Raw genomic sequence first — 14,532 nt, 5'->3', positions numbered from 1 at the left:
TCAAAAAGACACATAAACCAATGGAAACCAGACACACAAATTCAACCAGATCACAAAAGACTCATTAACAAAACAATACAAAAAGCACATATTCCAGGCGACAGCAGTTCATAAACATTACATGTGTGTTGAGATGAAATACATATGTGAATACGTGACAAATCAACCTGCAGTGACTGGACACATAAAACCACTTTTTGTTGAGATAAAACCTGTGACAGAAGTAACACATGCGGTGGATACGTAACCTCACGTAACAGGAGAGGTTTACACCTTAAAAATCCCACAGTGACATGAGGAGCCTTTCATGTCTACGCTGACTGCGGACCAAGAGAGCCAATGTCACAGAAATGACATAAAGTCATAGACATGACAACACACACACACACACACACACACAAAGAGTGATATGACGCAACAAGCAAGTGAAATGACTTACGTGGTATAGTAGAGATGTCACACACAGTAACGTAGTGACATGACGTGACATCTCTTTCTCCAGAGGCATTTACGACAGCGATATAAGAACTTTTACTACTGCATGAGCACCTTTTTACTCCACTCCTTGCAGAAGGCACGTCTCTGGGTAATGTCATGGGAGTACACGCGAGGCAATTAAGCCATTTCGCTTCCAGCCGACCATCATCGGCCAGTTAGTCTTGTTTTGTGATGGCTTCAGATAACTGTTCATCCCACCATCTCCCGCCGAGCTATGAAGGCCAACTGACACACTCCAGAACCAAATACAAGCCTTTGGCATCGTTACTTCCCTTCTTACCTCCACTTAATTTCGACGGTACGACCCTTAAACATAACAGGACGACGCCTCTTCATGATGGTTCGACGGTACGACCCTTGAACATAAGAGCACGACCCTTGCGCATGACGGTACGACCCCCGACCACGATAGTGCATACCTCTGGGTACGATGGTGAGGCCTTTGAATAACGACCCTCCAATACCAGGTGGAGGACCAAGCACATCACACCGAAAAGAATCGTATGCCACCGTCCCCCTTAGTCTTACCATCGTACCCAGGACGCACGTGATTGTTGTACACTGCAACGTATAAATAAAAACCTTCAAGATAACTGAAGGACTTCTTGGGAAAGTGAAAATCATTCAGGATGGTTTGGTATCAGATTTCCCAACGTTGGTCCATGATAAATGAACAGATTTACGAACTGTATCCCTCCGTGTTCTTCTTGTTATCCATCAGTTCTACAAACACCTGGATGCAGACCAGACAGAAATGTGTACTGACCGCTGAACATTCCATGTTGATCCTTTTATTAAACTGTTGAGCCAAGACCGAAAAACGATCAGGTGTCTTTAACGCCGACTCGAACGTTGGACGTACAAATTAATGGCCTCCAGGTTTCCTCTCACCTCGACACCACAGAATCATCACATTACATCACTTTTCCGCTGAAATATAACCGCAAATGAACAGACACGAGGATACATGTGATAGAAAAAATAAATTCTAAGCCAACGTTGTTCAACAACGGTTGAACGCAATAAGACGATGGATTAGTAAATGTTCTCATGGACACTGTGGTGGATGTGAGTCGACCTTTCAATGGCATAAAACAGATCATAATGGCCACGAACTAACCACACGTACTCTACCCCGAATCGACTAGTTTTTATGACCATAAACGACCACCAACCACACATTGTCTATTAGATAGATAACTACTTCTCTCTGTAAGGCTAGAATTTATCCCCCTCAAGCAAAGTCCTAAAACTGATGCCCCCCAAAATCGATACATCTGACAGTCACTCGCGCTGAGCAATGACTGCAGACAGACATATACCAGCTCCTAATCCCCTCCTGTGCTGGCTCAGTGTGTGCGTGGGGGGGAAGGGGAGTTTTAACATTAAACTACCTGACCTTAATAGACACAGCTACAAAATTATTCTACATGCGTCCACAATGACAGAAACTCTTAGGTCTTCCCCTAAACACTGCGAACACTTACCATGTCCCGTTCTCATATCCATTCCGACCTGAAAGGGAAAAGAATGTGTTAATTCATTCTTCCTTACATATTACAATACTGGGTTGAATTCAGCACCGAGTAATCCTTCAATTTGGCGGCACAAATACCTGTACTGAAACACGGACTGCAATATCTGAATCTGACTACACACACACACACACACACACACACACACACACACACACACACACACACACACACGTAAGTTCTTACATAATGTAACAACATCCAGACATCCTAAATCATTCATGGTATATATATTCACAAAATTTATATCCACTTACATCTTGTAGCTTTCATAGACACATTCATCCAAGGATGTATACACAAGCACTTACATCCAGTAGATCATCAATAAACCTTTATGTAATATAAGCACATGCATGTGCTCTCAATAACTGGAAATCCTACGTTTGTGAACATATTCACAAAGCCATCTATACAAAAAAAAAAAATATTCACAAACTCCTTATATGTAAACATGCACATATCTGAGGATTCATATCTATACAAACCCACATTGGGTAAACCACACAAACACATACACATACATATATCAATATACTTTATAGCTTTGGAAAAGACACAACTGTATCTGTACTTCCATCAATTCAAACCTCAAATTTCAAAACGCATACACACATTGTTCGGTCTGCCAACACGACATGACAGAACCTTGAACCTAACACTCTACATCACACACACACACACACACACACACACACACACACACAGCTCTGTCGAATCCTTCACACAGTGTTGGATTCAACGTGACTTCCTTATCAAACATATCCACATGAGATTAAAACCTACAGTAAAAACAATGTAACCAGGATTTAATTCACACTAATAACACAATACAGAGCCAATACGTCACTCGGGAAACAGAAGCAGCTTACTGCTCACAACGAAGAAACAGAAATGAAACTAGATTAATAGAAGCAGCTTAAAGAGAACGTCAAGGCGAAACAGAAAGAACACTTTAACTTCTCATTCAACTCTGGGGGTAACAGATGCAGAACTTGGTTCATGCTCTTCATCGCCAGATGGCCTATGATGATCGTCTAGACTACGATGATTTACTGGTGGTTATCGCTTACGGTTCCTCTCTACTTCATTCCAGCAAACTTTACATCCTCCACGCACACACACATACACACACACACACACACACACACACACATACACACACACACACACACCATGTTCCTTGAGGGCTAGTGCCAATGGCACGGTGTAATGAATTCATGATGAGGGGAAAAAGAATGTTTCTTGGGGAGAGACGGTGCAGGAGGAAGATCCCCTCGTTGCTGGAGAGGGGAAGCAAGCAAGCATGCACGCAAGCCTGCAAGCAAGCGGGCAAGCAAGCAAGCTGCAGGGAGGTGCTGACTGGAAGGTGTTGGGGGGCCAATATAAGAGACTGGAGCGGTGGTGGTGGTGGTGCTGGAAAGTAATACTGACAAGATGGATGATTGCCTTCCAGATGCCAAGAGGCTGGGTTGCGTCGTCCATCACCAGCAACGCTGACTATTGAGGGCCCCTGTTCTCCTGCTCCCGGCCTGCCTGACTGCCTGCTTGCCTGCTTGCTTGGTTATACAGCCTGGCGGTTGGCTAGCAACATGGCTGCCTACATAGCAGGCTACATGGCTACCTTGGAGCTTTGTCGCGAGGAGGTTGTTTTCCTTTTACATCATAGCTTCCTTAAGTATAACGTCCCACCAGACCAACAACTAGCATCAAGTACTCTCGTATACATTCATCTTACTTAAGAATTACCCTCAGGACCAGTCTCTGTTGGACGAGTCCTCCCTGATCCTCCTGGTGTTACTGAACACTTTTGTAGAGGGTAAAGCTCTTCTGGAGTAAGAGGTTCACCATCGAGTTCGTTCTCCAGATGACAGAGCCTCACCTTTGATGATGAGTCACTCGCGGTGTTGTAACCTCATGCAGGCGGAGTTCGGTAACACACACACACACACAGACACACACACACACACACACACACACACATATATATATATATATATATATATATATATATATATATATATATATATACATATATATATATATATATATATAGGTTCATGGTACTTCTATGAACCGTTTGACTACTCCTATCACCATCTGCTCCAGTGTTTACGAGAAGTACTAATTAGACAGTGAGAAAGAAGTGACTAAAGATACACTCATTAATCTGTCTCATACGAGAATTTGAAGGAAGAGAGAATTTAATTCCAATATCTTTAGTTAATCAAAAGCCAAGCGAGAAAACTGGTCCCATTTTTTCCCCCTCCCTCAACACTGGAGATGAATTACAGGCTCCCAACTGCCAATCTACTCCGATGGGGTCATTAATCAGAGGTAAACGTCCCTATGGCGTCCCATAGTGTGGGCTATTATGCACGCTACGCGTTGGGATTTGTTTGTCGCCTCGAAGATAATCGCTAAGCTTTTCAACTCACACTTCGTTTGTCGTCTCACAATACTCGCTAAGCTTAGCGCCCCTGGAGTTGTTTGTTCTTAGAGTCGCTGACGCTTAGCTCCCCACTTCGTTTGTCCGTGTCATCAAAAAGTCGCTTAATCTCAGCATGCTCTGATTTGTCTCACTGTCTGTTTAAGTCTCTCTCTCTCTCTCTCTCTCTCTCTCTCTCTCTCTCTCTCTCTCTCTCTCTCTCTCTCTCTCTCTCTCTCTCTAGAGTTTGAGCCAATCGCAGCATCCACCCTGATTAGCCTGTGAGCTCACAGGATTCGCTAATCTCAAGAGTCTTTGATTCGTCCCTTACTGTTGAGGATTCGCGTCAGTATACGCCACAGATGAACCTCCAGCCTCATTATCAACGTCTCAACCCACGACAATGATGTGTTACGTGAACTCACAGCATCCCTAACCTCGACGGTTGAACCCACTACACTAACGGTTACTACGAAAGCCCACTTCGTCACTGCTCGTTATCGGCACCCACCACTATAATCGAGACAGATGAATCCATGATGATGATGATTAGTAGCCTGGCCACTACAGTACTAACCACTCCATCAGTAGCATTTAATGGTATCCACGAAGCCCACGTCAATATTGCTGCTTCACGTCCTTCACTGGTTAAACATGACCCTACTACAATAATGGTGAGGGGATGACGGCCCAGCTTTGGAAATAATGGTGTAACCTTTGACCTGACCCTTAAAGATATGTCATCTAGTCCAAGAGTCGTACCGCCGTGCTCAAGGGTTGTGCCATCGTAACTCAAGGGTTTAAAGTACCGCCGTGCTCGAGGGGGGGAGGGTGGGATAAAAAAAAAAAAAAAAAGAAGAATGTTTTCGTTACGTTATTTGGGTAAAATGTGTATGTAAACGGGTCTTCCGTCCACGGCGGTGCTAATCACAATGCCTCCTACAGGAAAACGGTTTGGCTCTGAGGTAGTTTGATACTCCCAACCTGTCTACGAAATGAGAGAGAGAGAGAGAGAGAGAGAGAGAGAGAGAGAGAGAGAGAGAGAGAGAGAGAGAGAGAGAGAGAGAGAGAGAGAGAAGTAATCCATACATTCCTCTCATTCCCCCCCCCCAAAAAAAAACAAGTTACCTCCAAAATGTCCCGAGTGAATCTATGGAGATGACGTTCTTTCCACACAAGAGCCGATGCGACCGTGAATGTCTTTACTGCCCCCAATCCTATTAATGACCAGTTCACACATAACACATGTAAATAAACATAAAAAAAATATTCCTCAGTCATCAGAGTAACACGGGCAAAGACACAGACAGAGGGACGGACACACGGGGGTGGGTAGAAACATCGAAGACATTATGACAACCCTAACGATATTACATCTATTTGAGTTGATGCATTTCATCAGCATCATAATGCCAGACATCTGAGCAAGGACCATCATACCATGAACCTACGCACGAAGAACGAGTCACGGGTGACGTAAGTAGAGTTCACTGTGACAACAGCGGTCCATGAATGGCGTAATTGTAGAGAGTGCGATGACGTATTATGCTCGTGGGGATGTAGGATTGTAGAGAAAGGTGAATAAGGAAGGGGTCTGGGTCCCTACGACTGTGAAGCCCTTTCCCTGTATTATACAAGTAGGTGATAACACACACACACACACACACACACACACACACACACACACCATACACACACACACACACACACACGCACTGGTTAAGAGCAGCAACACACTTACCCTATAAACACTAAATCACTGGCCGTTACCTCCACATGCACTTAACACTGTCTGAAATGATTAAACTCCCTCCCACTCCACTCGCTTGCTTTATAAAGCCGTTCGGCTTCATATACAGGTACAGTCTCCTATAAGTTTTTTTTTTTTCTCCCTCTCTCAAATCTAAACTGGGTTTTGGCTGAAACCGTTCGGTATATTTTGGATTGGCAGACTGGATAAACGAGTTTAGCACATCGTTTAGATCCTAATCTTACTTCGGTAAAAGAAAAAAAAATGCCTTCGCTTTCAATATATTATCAGCTTCCCTTTTATGACGAATTACATGGCGATTTAAAAAAAAAAAAAAAAAAAGAGCGGGCTCTGATATGAGCCGATCTCTGGCGTTTATCATTTTTCTTTCATCGTCAGGAATTCCAGGAGGGCGTGAACGCGTTGCTTGTGCTGACGACGGTGATGATGATGATGACGACTGCAAGAACGCCAGGCGTTGGCGGAGGCGACGAGACGAAGGCGCGGGGGTAGTAGCAGCAGCAGCTGAGGGATACCTGGCATTCATTAATGCATTTGCGCCAAGCCTTCGGTCCGGTCGATGCCGGAACGAACGATGCTCAATGGAAAACTCAAAATCTCATTTCGGTCTGGTCCCCCTCCCCCCCACCCCCCTCCAAACTAGCTGGACGACCTCGTTACACCGCACTCCGTCGCGATGGCGTTAACTGTCTCTAACAACGCAAGTTTTTTTCTTTTTTCGCCCTCCCATCCTCCCCTCCCCCCCCGCGACCCGTCCTCCCTTTAGCGAGAACCGCTCGTCGTTTTCATCGTCAGCAGGTGTCACCTTACCCACTTACGGCACCTGGGCGGTAGCGTTCGCCCCGGACATCACACCCGGATCCATGGCTGTCCTAGGTACTAGCTATGTGTCACCACACAGAGGAGCGTCGTGTTCCTCACTATATACAAAACACCATCGGGTCTAAATGCCTCTCTTCCGGCCTCACCTTCCTCATTGTCACAGCATCAGCACACAAAAGCTCAGATAATGAGATACGATCTGGGGAACAAAAGACACCTCCACCTCCTCCTCCTCCTCCTCCTCCTCACCCCGACCCCCACCACCACTTTTTGACTGTCTTTATGAAGCACTCCTGTTTCCGCTCCTCAGTTCTGAGTCTTCGCCTCCCTACTACCGAATCCATCGAGCTCTGCCGAGCACTCGAAGTCGTCTTATGAAGTCCCATGAGGGTCCTCGCCTCCTACTTCGCTATCCTGTTTAGATCATAATTTCCAAGTCTCTGGGATAGATGAAATCGTTATGGACCATCTGGTCTCTTGATGTCTATTCTTCCCATGATTACTGGCAGCCAACACTTCGCCGCTATGAGATGGACAGCCATCATCGCAAGGAATATTGAGTTCGACTGTACGAAGACGAGTTCGATGTCCATGTTACTGAGATAAAAGGCTAGGAATTCACCTCTCTGCTGAGCCGTGCTTTTCAGTATAGGGTATTCTATAGCATTAGAATACTGTGTATATGAGATTCCTTCACAAAAATGAATCCACACACATGCGTCATCACATGTATAGTGTCGAATATTCCAGTACATACATAAAAAACACGCACGCACACACACACACACACACACACACACACACACACACACACACACACACACACACACACACACACACACACGCATACTTAAAACTGGTGTGTCACCTCTGGCCACAGAGGCAGCCCAAGTTTTTACCGAAGTAGACCAACCACCACCACCCACCACCCACTACCACAGCCACCACCTGCCCGGCTGCTGATCTCTGCCACAACCATATCTTGAGGCACTGGTAATCCCCCAGGAACAATGTGGTACATGGTACTCATGGAATTTTTTGTTCCTCTCAGCTAATGTAAAATCATGAGGTATCCTGCTACATCATGAGGTGTTGCGCATGGAGAGGTACGCATTCAATGTGTCCTGCATGGAGGGGTACGCATTCAATGCCACATTCGATCATAGCTGATGAAGGCTTATTCATATAATCTTAATTCGAATCAGTATGAGTTCATTAAGCAACTCTTACTTACTTAAAGCTTATCTTACTTCTAATGAGCATAAGTGCATTCACCCACCTGTTTAGTAAATAAGGATTTGAAACTCCTATCTAAATATGATTGAGGACTCGGAACATAATCAGTTAGAAGAGTATAGAGCTAATCTTACTTCTAAGCCTTATAAGTACAAAGTCTTGCCAGACAGATAAAAAAGAATTCTAAAAGTTATCAGCGAGAAAAGTAATACCTTAGATATACCTTACTTTACTTATAATCAGTACAAGTACATTAAGTAACTTTCAAACTAGATGAAGAAGGATTTAGAATATCATCAGTGACAAAAGTAAATGCTCACTTATAGCTTATCTACTTCTAATCAGTAATATTATATAACCAACAGATAAATAAGAATTCTAAGTGGAATTCATTAACGAACAAATTACATCTAATAAAGATCGAGACCAGATAGTAAGGTTTTGAATGCTATCCATCAACTAACAGAATACAGTAATTACATCTTAACAATAGATTATAAAGAATCTGAAAGCTGTCTATCAACCACTAAAGTACAGCGAAGAAAAACCTTAATATAGATAACAAGGGTTTTGATTGCTTCTTATCTAACGAAAATGAAACCCTTGATAATAAAGACTATTCCAAAAACACTCTCTCCTGAATTTTGCATTTCTGAGTCACTAAATCTATACCTTACCCATGGCAGAGTTTTCGAGTCAAGCAAAACTACGTTATACCAGGACGTACGTCAGACGTATGTGTTCTTAGGAGGAGTACGACAGCAAACGACAAATAATGTTCATGATATTAACAGGCTGTTGCTTACTTAGTGAAAATGGTTCTGCGGGCGCAATGTTGGAGGGAAGTGATGGTGGTGGTGTTGAGGAGCGGCAGTGGTGATGTTGGGGAATGGTGGTGGTGTTGGTGTTGGAGATTAGCAGTAGTGGTAGTGGTGGTGGTGGTGGTATTGGTGGAGAGAAGCAGTGGTGGCGTAGACGGGTGTGCGTTCGTGAGGTGGTTTGCCATGAATGGGATGGACTGGAGGAGGAGATACAGTCCCTCTGCAACCCTGTAACTCCCGGTACATGCCTGAACGAGAGAGAGAGAGAGAGAGAGAGAGAGAGAGAGAGAGAGAGAGAGAGAGAGAGAGAGAGAGAGGAGTAATACAGGAGTAATATAGTTAAATTATGTTAGTGATAATACGATCACATACGAAAACGTCTATATCTGTCATATATAATGATCATAACATCATATACGAAAATACGTCTATATCTGTTATACATAATTACCCTAACATAACCTTTTTTTCTCTCCGCAATGATAATACGATCATATACGAAAATATGTCTATATGTCATATATAATTATCCCAACATACCCGTTTTTTTCCCTACGTAATGATGATACAATCATATACGAAAAGATACATCTATATCTGTCATATACACTCACACTCATATATCCTATTTTTTTTTTTCATCTCTCTCTGGGATGATTGTGTTTTGATAGTTCAACAAAAAACGAGGAACCGGTTGGCAGGTACTGCAATGGGAGGGCCGATCGCGATGTACGAGCCAGTAAATGGTACTCGAACGAGGCATCACCATCCTTTACGTAGATGTTTCTCGTAGTTCCGCCTCCTCTGAGGCATGTCAGAGAGTTAGAGGAACAAGGTCTTCTGCCCGACGTGACAGAGGATTCCTTTTCTTGTTTTTCTTGTGTCTGGCCACACCCACAGGTAAGATCTCTTACCACACACACACACACACACACACACACACACACACACACACATACCGTCGCATGTGCTCAAACTTCATACCTATGCACGTGCTCAAGCTTCGTACCGTCGCACGTGCTTAAGCTTCGTACCGTCGCACGTGCTTAAGCTTCGTACCGTCGCATGTGCTTAAGCTTCGTACCGTCGCATGTGCTCAAGCTTCGTACCGTCGCACGTGCTTAAGCTTCGTACCGTCGCACGTGCTTAAGGTTCGTACCGTCGCACGTGCTCAAGGTTCGTACCGCCGTAAAGGGGTAACAGAGATAGGGCGTGATTGACACCATCAACCTACAGCCCAAGCAACTACGTACCCTCAAACACGATCCCCTTCATCAACCACGTCGACAGCAACTTGCAATCGACTGATCCAGTTCGAAGTAGATAGGAAAAAAACAACAAGAACTTCCAATCGACAGGTAAAATTTAAACAATCAACAAGCAAAGCTTACAACCGATGGGTAAAGCTTACACTCGACAAGTAAAGCTTACAATCGACAGATACAGCTTACAATCGACAGGTCAAGACGTCATAATTGAAAGTGGGAGCTTAAAGTCCAGCGAAGAAAACCTCACAATCGTTGAATTAAACTCAAAGACAACTATAACAACAGATATCAAATATGTATACTTATACATGTATACTTACATAAAGGCACATATTCATTGCCTCTCTTATTTTTCGACTTTCTTTCCCAGGATGATGATGGGGCATCTGGGTGGGAGGGAGGCAGATAGCCAGCTAGCTAGCCAGCCAGCCCCCCTCATCATCCCCTGCCCTTCTCGTCTCTGCAGTCATCCAGTGCAACAATCCCTGCTCTCTGCATCTTCATATACACGGTCAACAAGCCGCAGTAACGGCCAGCGACAACGTCTATACTTAACACCTCCTCTGACGTTTTCTGAGGCACGAAGAGACGCATCGAAAATGTAGTATGCTGTCGGGTTCAGTTCCTCGTAAACTACATTGAAGCAATTGCAAGACTTCCGATCAAAATACGAAAAATTATGTCCAGATGCAATTATACATTCCCAAGGTTTGTGTGTGTGTGTGTGTGTGTGTGTGTGTGTGTGTGTAGGATCGGAGCCCCTGCAACAGATTCATGCACCCTATAACATTTTCCACACGCCTTTAGTAGCCAAAAATTACTCGCAGCAGGAGGGAATTACATCGCTTATTCTAGCTGAGTGAGCCAGCAAGCGTGTGAGCGAGTAAGCAAGCAAGAACGGCCAACGGTGTGTTCCACACACACACACACACACACACACACACACACACACACACACACGCAAACAGGCAGTACTACTGTTCAACAGGTCACCAAGGAAAACTTTCCTAGTACCCATGAACCTCCCTCACAACGGGTACCCCCCCCCCCCGTTACCCGTTGGAGAGAGAGAGAGAGAGAGAGAGAGAGAGAGAGAGAGAGAGAGAGAGAGACGACAACCAGCGCGAAGAAGGACAACGGAGGAGACACGACACGATACACGAACAAAACAGGTTGAGGGACGACACAACAGAAGACACAGACAACGGAGGAGGAACGACAACAGAGAGAGAGAGAGAGAGAGAGAGAGAGAGAGAGAGAGAGAGAGAGAGAGAGAGAGAGAGAGAGAGAGACTAGACACGACCGATAGACGAGACACGACGACAAGGACGACAGAAATGTATCACGGAGTTGTGTCGTTCCCAATTAATTCCATGTCGCACTCCGGTTGCTGGTTCAACTCCCTTATGATGTCCTGCTCCGTGCTGGGATTTTTTCTCTCTCCCCATTTCTCTCTTTTTTTGTCTGGACACCAAATGGCAATTTACAAGAGTGGCTGTCATGCCTGTTAACCAGTCTGCTTACCAAGTGGTACAGTACAGCCTGGATGATATGTCTGTTATCATGTCTACTTCGTGTTGTATGACGAGAGAGGCTATTCGATGATCTCGCTTATTGAGGGTGTTGTGGTTGTGGTTGTGGAGGAGGTGGTGGTGGTCATGTTGTGGTAGTGGTATTGGCCGTGGTTAGTTTTGGTGGCAGTGGTGGCAGAGGTGACTGTTATGACAGTGGTGTTGGACGTGGTAATGGTGATGGAAGGGGTAATGGTGTTGGCAGGGTTGGTGATGGCAGTGGTAATGGTCGTGACAGTCATACGTGACAGAGTGGGTATTGCACAGAAGGCAATGTCATATGACAGACAGGGAAATGCAGTCATACTCAGGTGTGTGTGACTGCGTCACACTCTAAGGTGAATGACAGATTGTCATATATGACAGTTTCAGTGGAGCCGAAGTGGCATACAAGTCATATGTAACTAGGTAGGTGGCATGGACTACATGGTTGGGCAAGACAGTGTTAAACGAGACAAGACGGGTAACACACTCATATATGGGTCGGACACTAAGGTAAGATGAGTAACACATACAAGTAACATAAGTAATACACTTATATAAGTGAGTAACACAGTCATATATAGTTAAGACATTAAGGTAAGATGTATAACACTGATATATAGGTCGGACATTGAGGTAACATGGGTAACTTACTCATATATGATACAGTATGTACTAACTCACACATACCATGATTAATGGCATTTAGTGACGTCAGATGGGTTGTTTAGCTCACACGACTAACATAACGTGGGCAGGGGTGTCAAATATGTAAGCGGGCTAAGTTACAAAATACAGGATTAGCAGTGTCACATAGTACGTTATGATACATAACAAGACATATTGGATATACTCACATCCCACAAATTTGGGCACTTACATAAATAATCACTTACATGGTCACTTATATACTCACAGTCACATATACAGTTAGTTAAGTACTCACAAAATATTGTAAGGTTACATATAAGACTATGTGATGACATGAATAAGAGGAGACAGCTGAATAAGTCGCCTACATAATGTCACTCACTTATTCACCAATGCCAGCATGAGTCGAATGAATCTAATAAAATGATAACCGAAAACAATCCTATGAATCTGATTCATGATTCACTGGCACTGTTAATACACTGACAGGCAGTCAAACCAGTGTGTGTGTGTGTGTGTGTGTGTGTGTGTGTGTGTGTGTGTGTGTGTGTGGTGGTGGGGGGGGGGTTAAGTATGTGACACCTGCCCCATAACCCATACCTCGTGAGTCATCCCTTTCCCTTACAGCTACCTTAACCTTACCTAACCTAACCTTACCTTACCTTGCCCATAATAAGAAGTATGGCATTGTATAAAGTCACAACGAGCACAACTGTATACCACCCTGAGTGGTGACAAGAGGCTAGGGAAGCTAACGCACTACACACACATGCATACACACACACACACACACACACACACACACACACACACACACACATAAACAAACACACACACACACTACATGTTAAAAAGGCAAGGGGATGGGGACACCAGGAGGCTTATGTATGTACGTGTGTGTGTGTGTGTGTGTGTGTGTGTGTGTGTGTGTGTGTGTGTGTGTGTGGTAGATGACTTAGGTCACAGAGGCGAGGCGCCTCGCCATATAGCATCCCCCTCCCCCATACACAACACATCCTCTGGGTAAATACGTATTAAACGAGAGCAAAGCGTGCGAGCCTCCTACCTGTTGAGTTCCATCGGGGCGAGCGGCCAAGAACTGGGCACCAAACTGGACTGGCTGGTCAAACACATTTCGGACTCCAAGTCTGGTCCTCTCCGGGGGCACCGCCAACCACTACCATCCACCCGATCTATCCCCCTATCTATCTCCTCTACGGCGACACAATCCCGGGTGTATCTTCTCCCCGTAATCGCAAGTTCGGGCGTACTAACGACGGGTCACGAAGCTCCTCGCCGGATGGGTCCTCGAGGCGAGAAACAATCGTTAGGTGTTATTGGGTATTCGGCATCATGGGCTGGGCGAGAGAGAGACAGAGCGGCCAGGGAACATAGTTGATCATGTTCGAAGGCATCGGGTGGTCTTGCGATGCCCGCATCAACTTGGAGCCTAATATTACGATAACGTGCATTGCCCCACGGTAGTCCTGGGCGCCACCCAGCGGCAGAATGAGCGAGGAATTCAATGTCTACGTCACATTCGGGTGACAGATGATGATACAGAGGCTGGAGAGAAAAAAATGATAAAAGATAAGAGCGAGGCGTACATCTGGCAACGCCGTCATGTTGCAGCCTTCAAATGCATGGAGTGCAGGTAGCTGGCTACCGGACTGCCACGCTCACGATAATAACCCTCTCAAGATGTCCATCCGGCCAAGTTATCCCCTTCACCCACCACTCCCACGGCCATTTCAGGAGGTGGACTGACATCTTACGCTATACGACAACATTAAGATACGATGCGTTCGTGATTTTACAGCCTAGGTGTTGGTTAGCGGGGTTCTGGCAATGGTGTGAGGACCTGGTGGGGTGGTTGTGGTGGTGGGAGGGGAGATGTGTACGGTATATACCCCTACCCCACACCACCGTGGTGTTCCCGCAGGGCCACA

General features: G+C 45.0%; 1 long non-coding RNA gene across 9 annotated transcripts in view; it reads right to left on the bottom strand.

The window, feature by feature from the left end:
- The window catches only part of LOC139760087 (uncharacterized), a 267,067-nt gene that overhangs the window by 36,105 nt on the left and 216,430 nt on the right, over window positions 1–14,532 (bottom strand). For 2 of the 9 annotated variants that reach the window (XR_011715237.1, XR_011715242.1), the window contains exon 2: window positions 1,986–2,013. This is a non-coding gene — a long non-coding RNA (uncharacterized lncRNA). Of the gene's footprint in view, window positions 1–1,985; window positions 2,014–10,699; window positions 10,809–13,649; window positions 13,934–14,532 lie in introns of those variants that run through there. The other 7 variants (XR_011715235.1, XR_011715236.1, XR_011715243.1 and 4 more) reach the window with 7 other exon arrangements.

The sequence above is a fragment of the Panulirus ornatus genome, chromosome 35, assembly GCF_036320965.1.
Source record: "Panulirus ornatus isolate Po-2019 chromosome 35, ASM3632096v1, whole genome shotgun sequence".
Lineage (NCBI taxonomy): Eukaryota > Metazoa > Arthropoda > Malacostraca > Decapoda > Palinuridae > Panulirus > Panulirus ornatus.
This window is presented reverse-complemented; position numbering and strand designations above follow the sequence as displayed.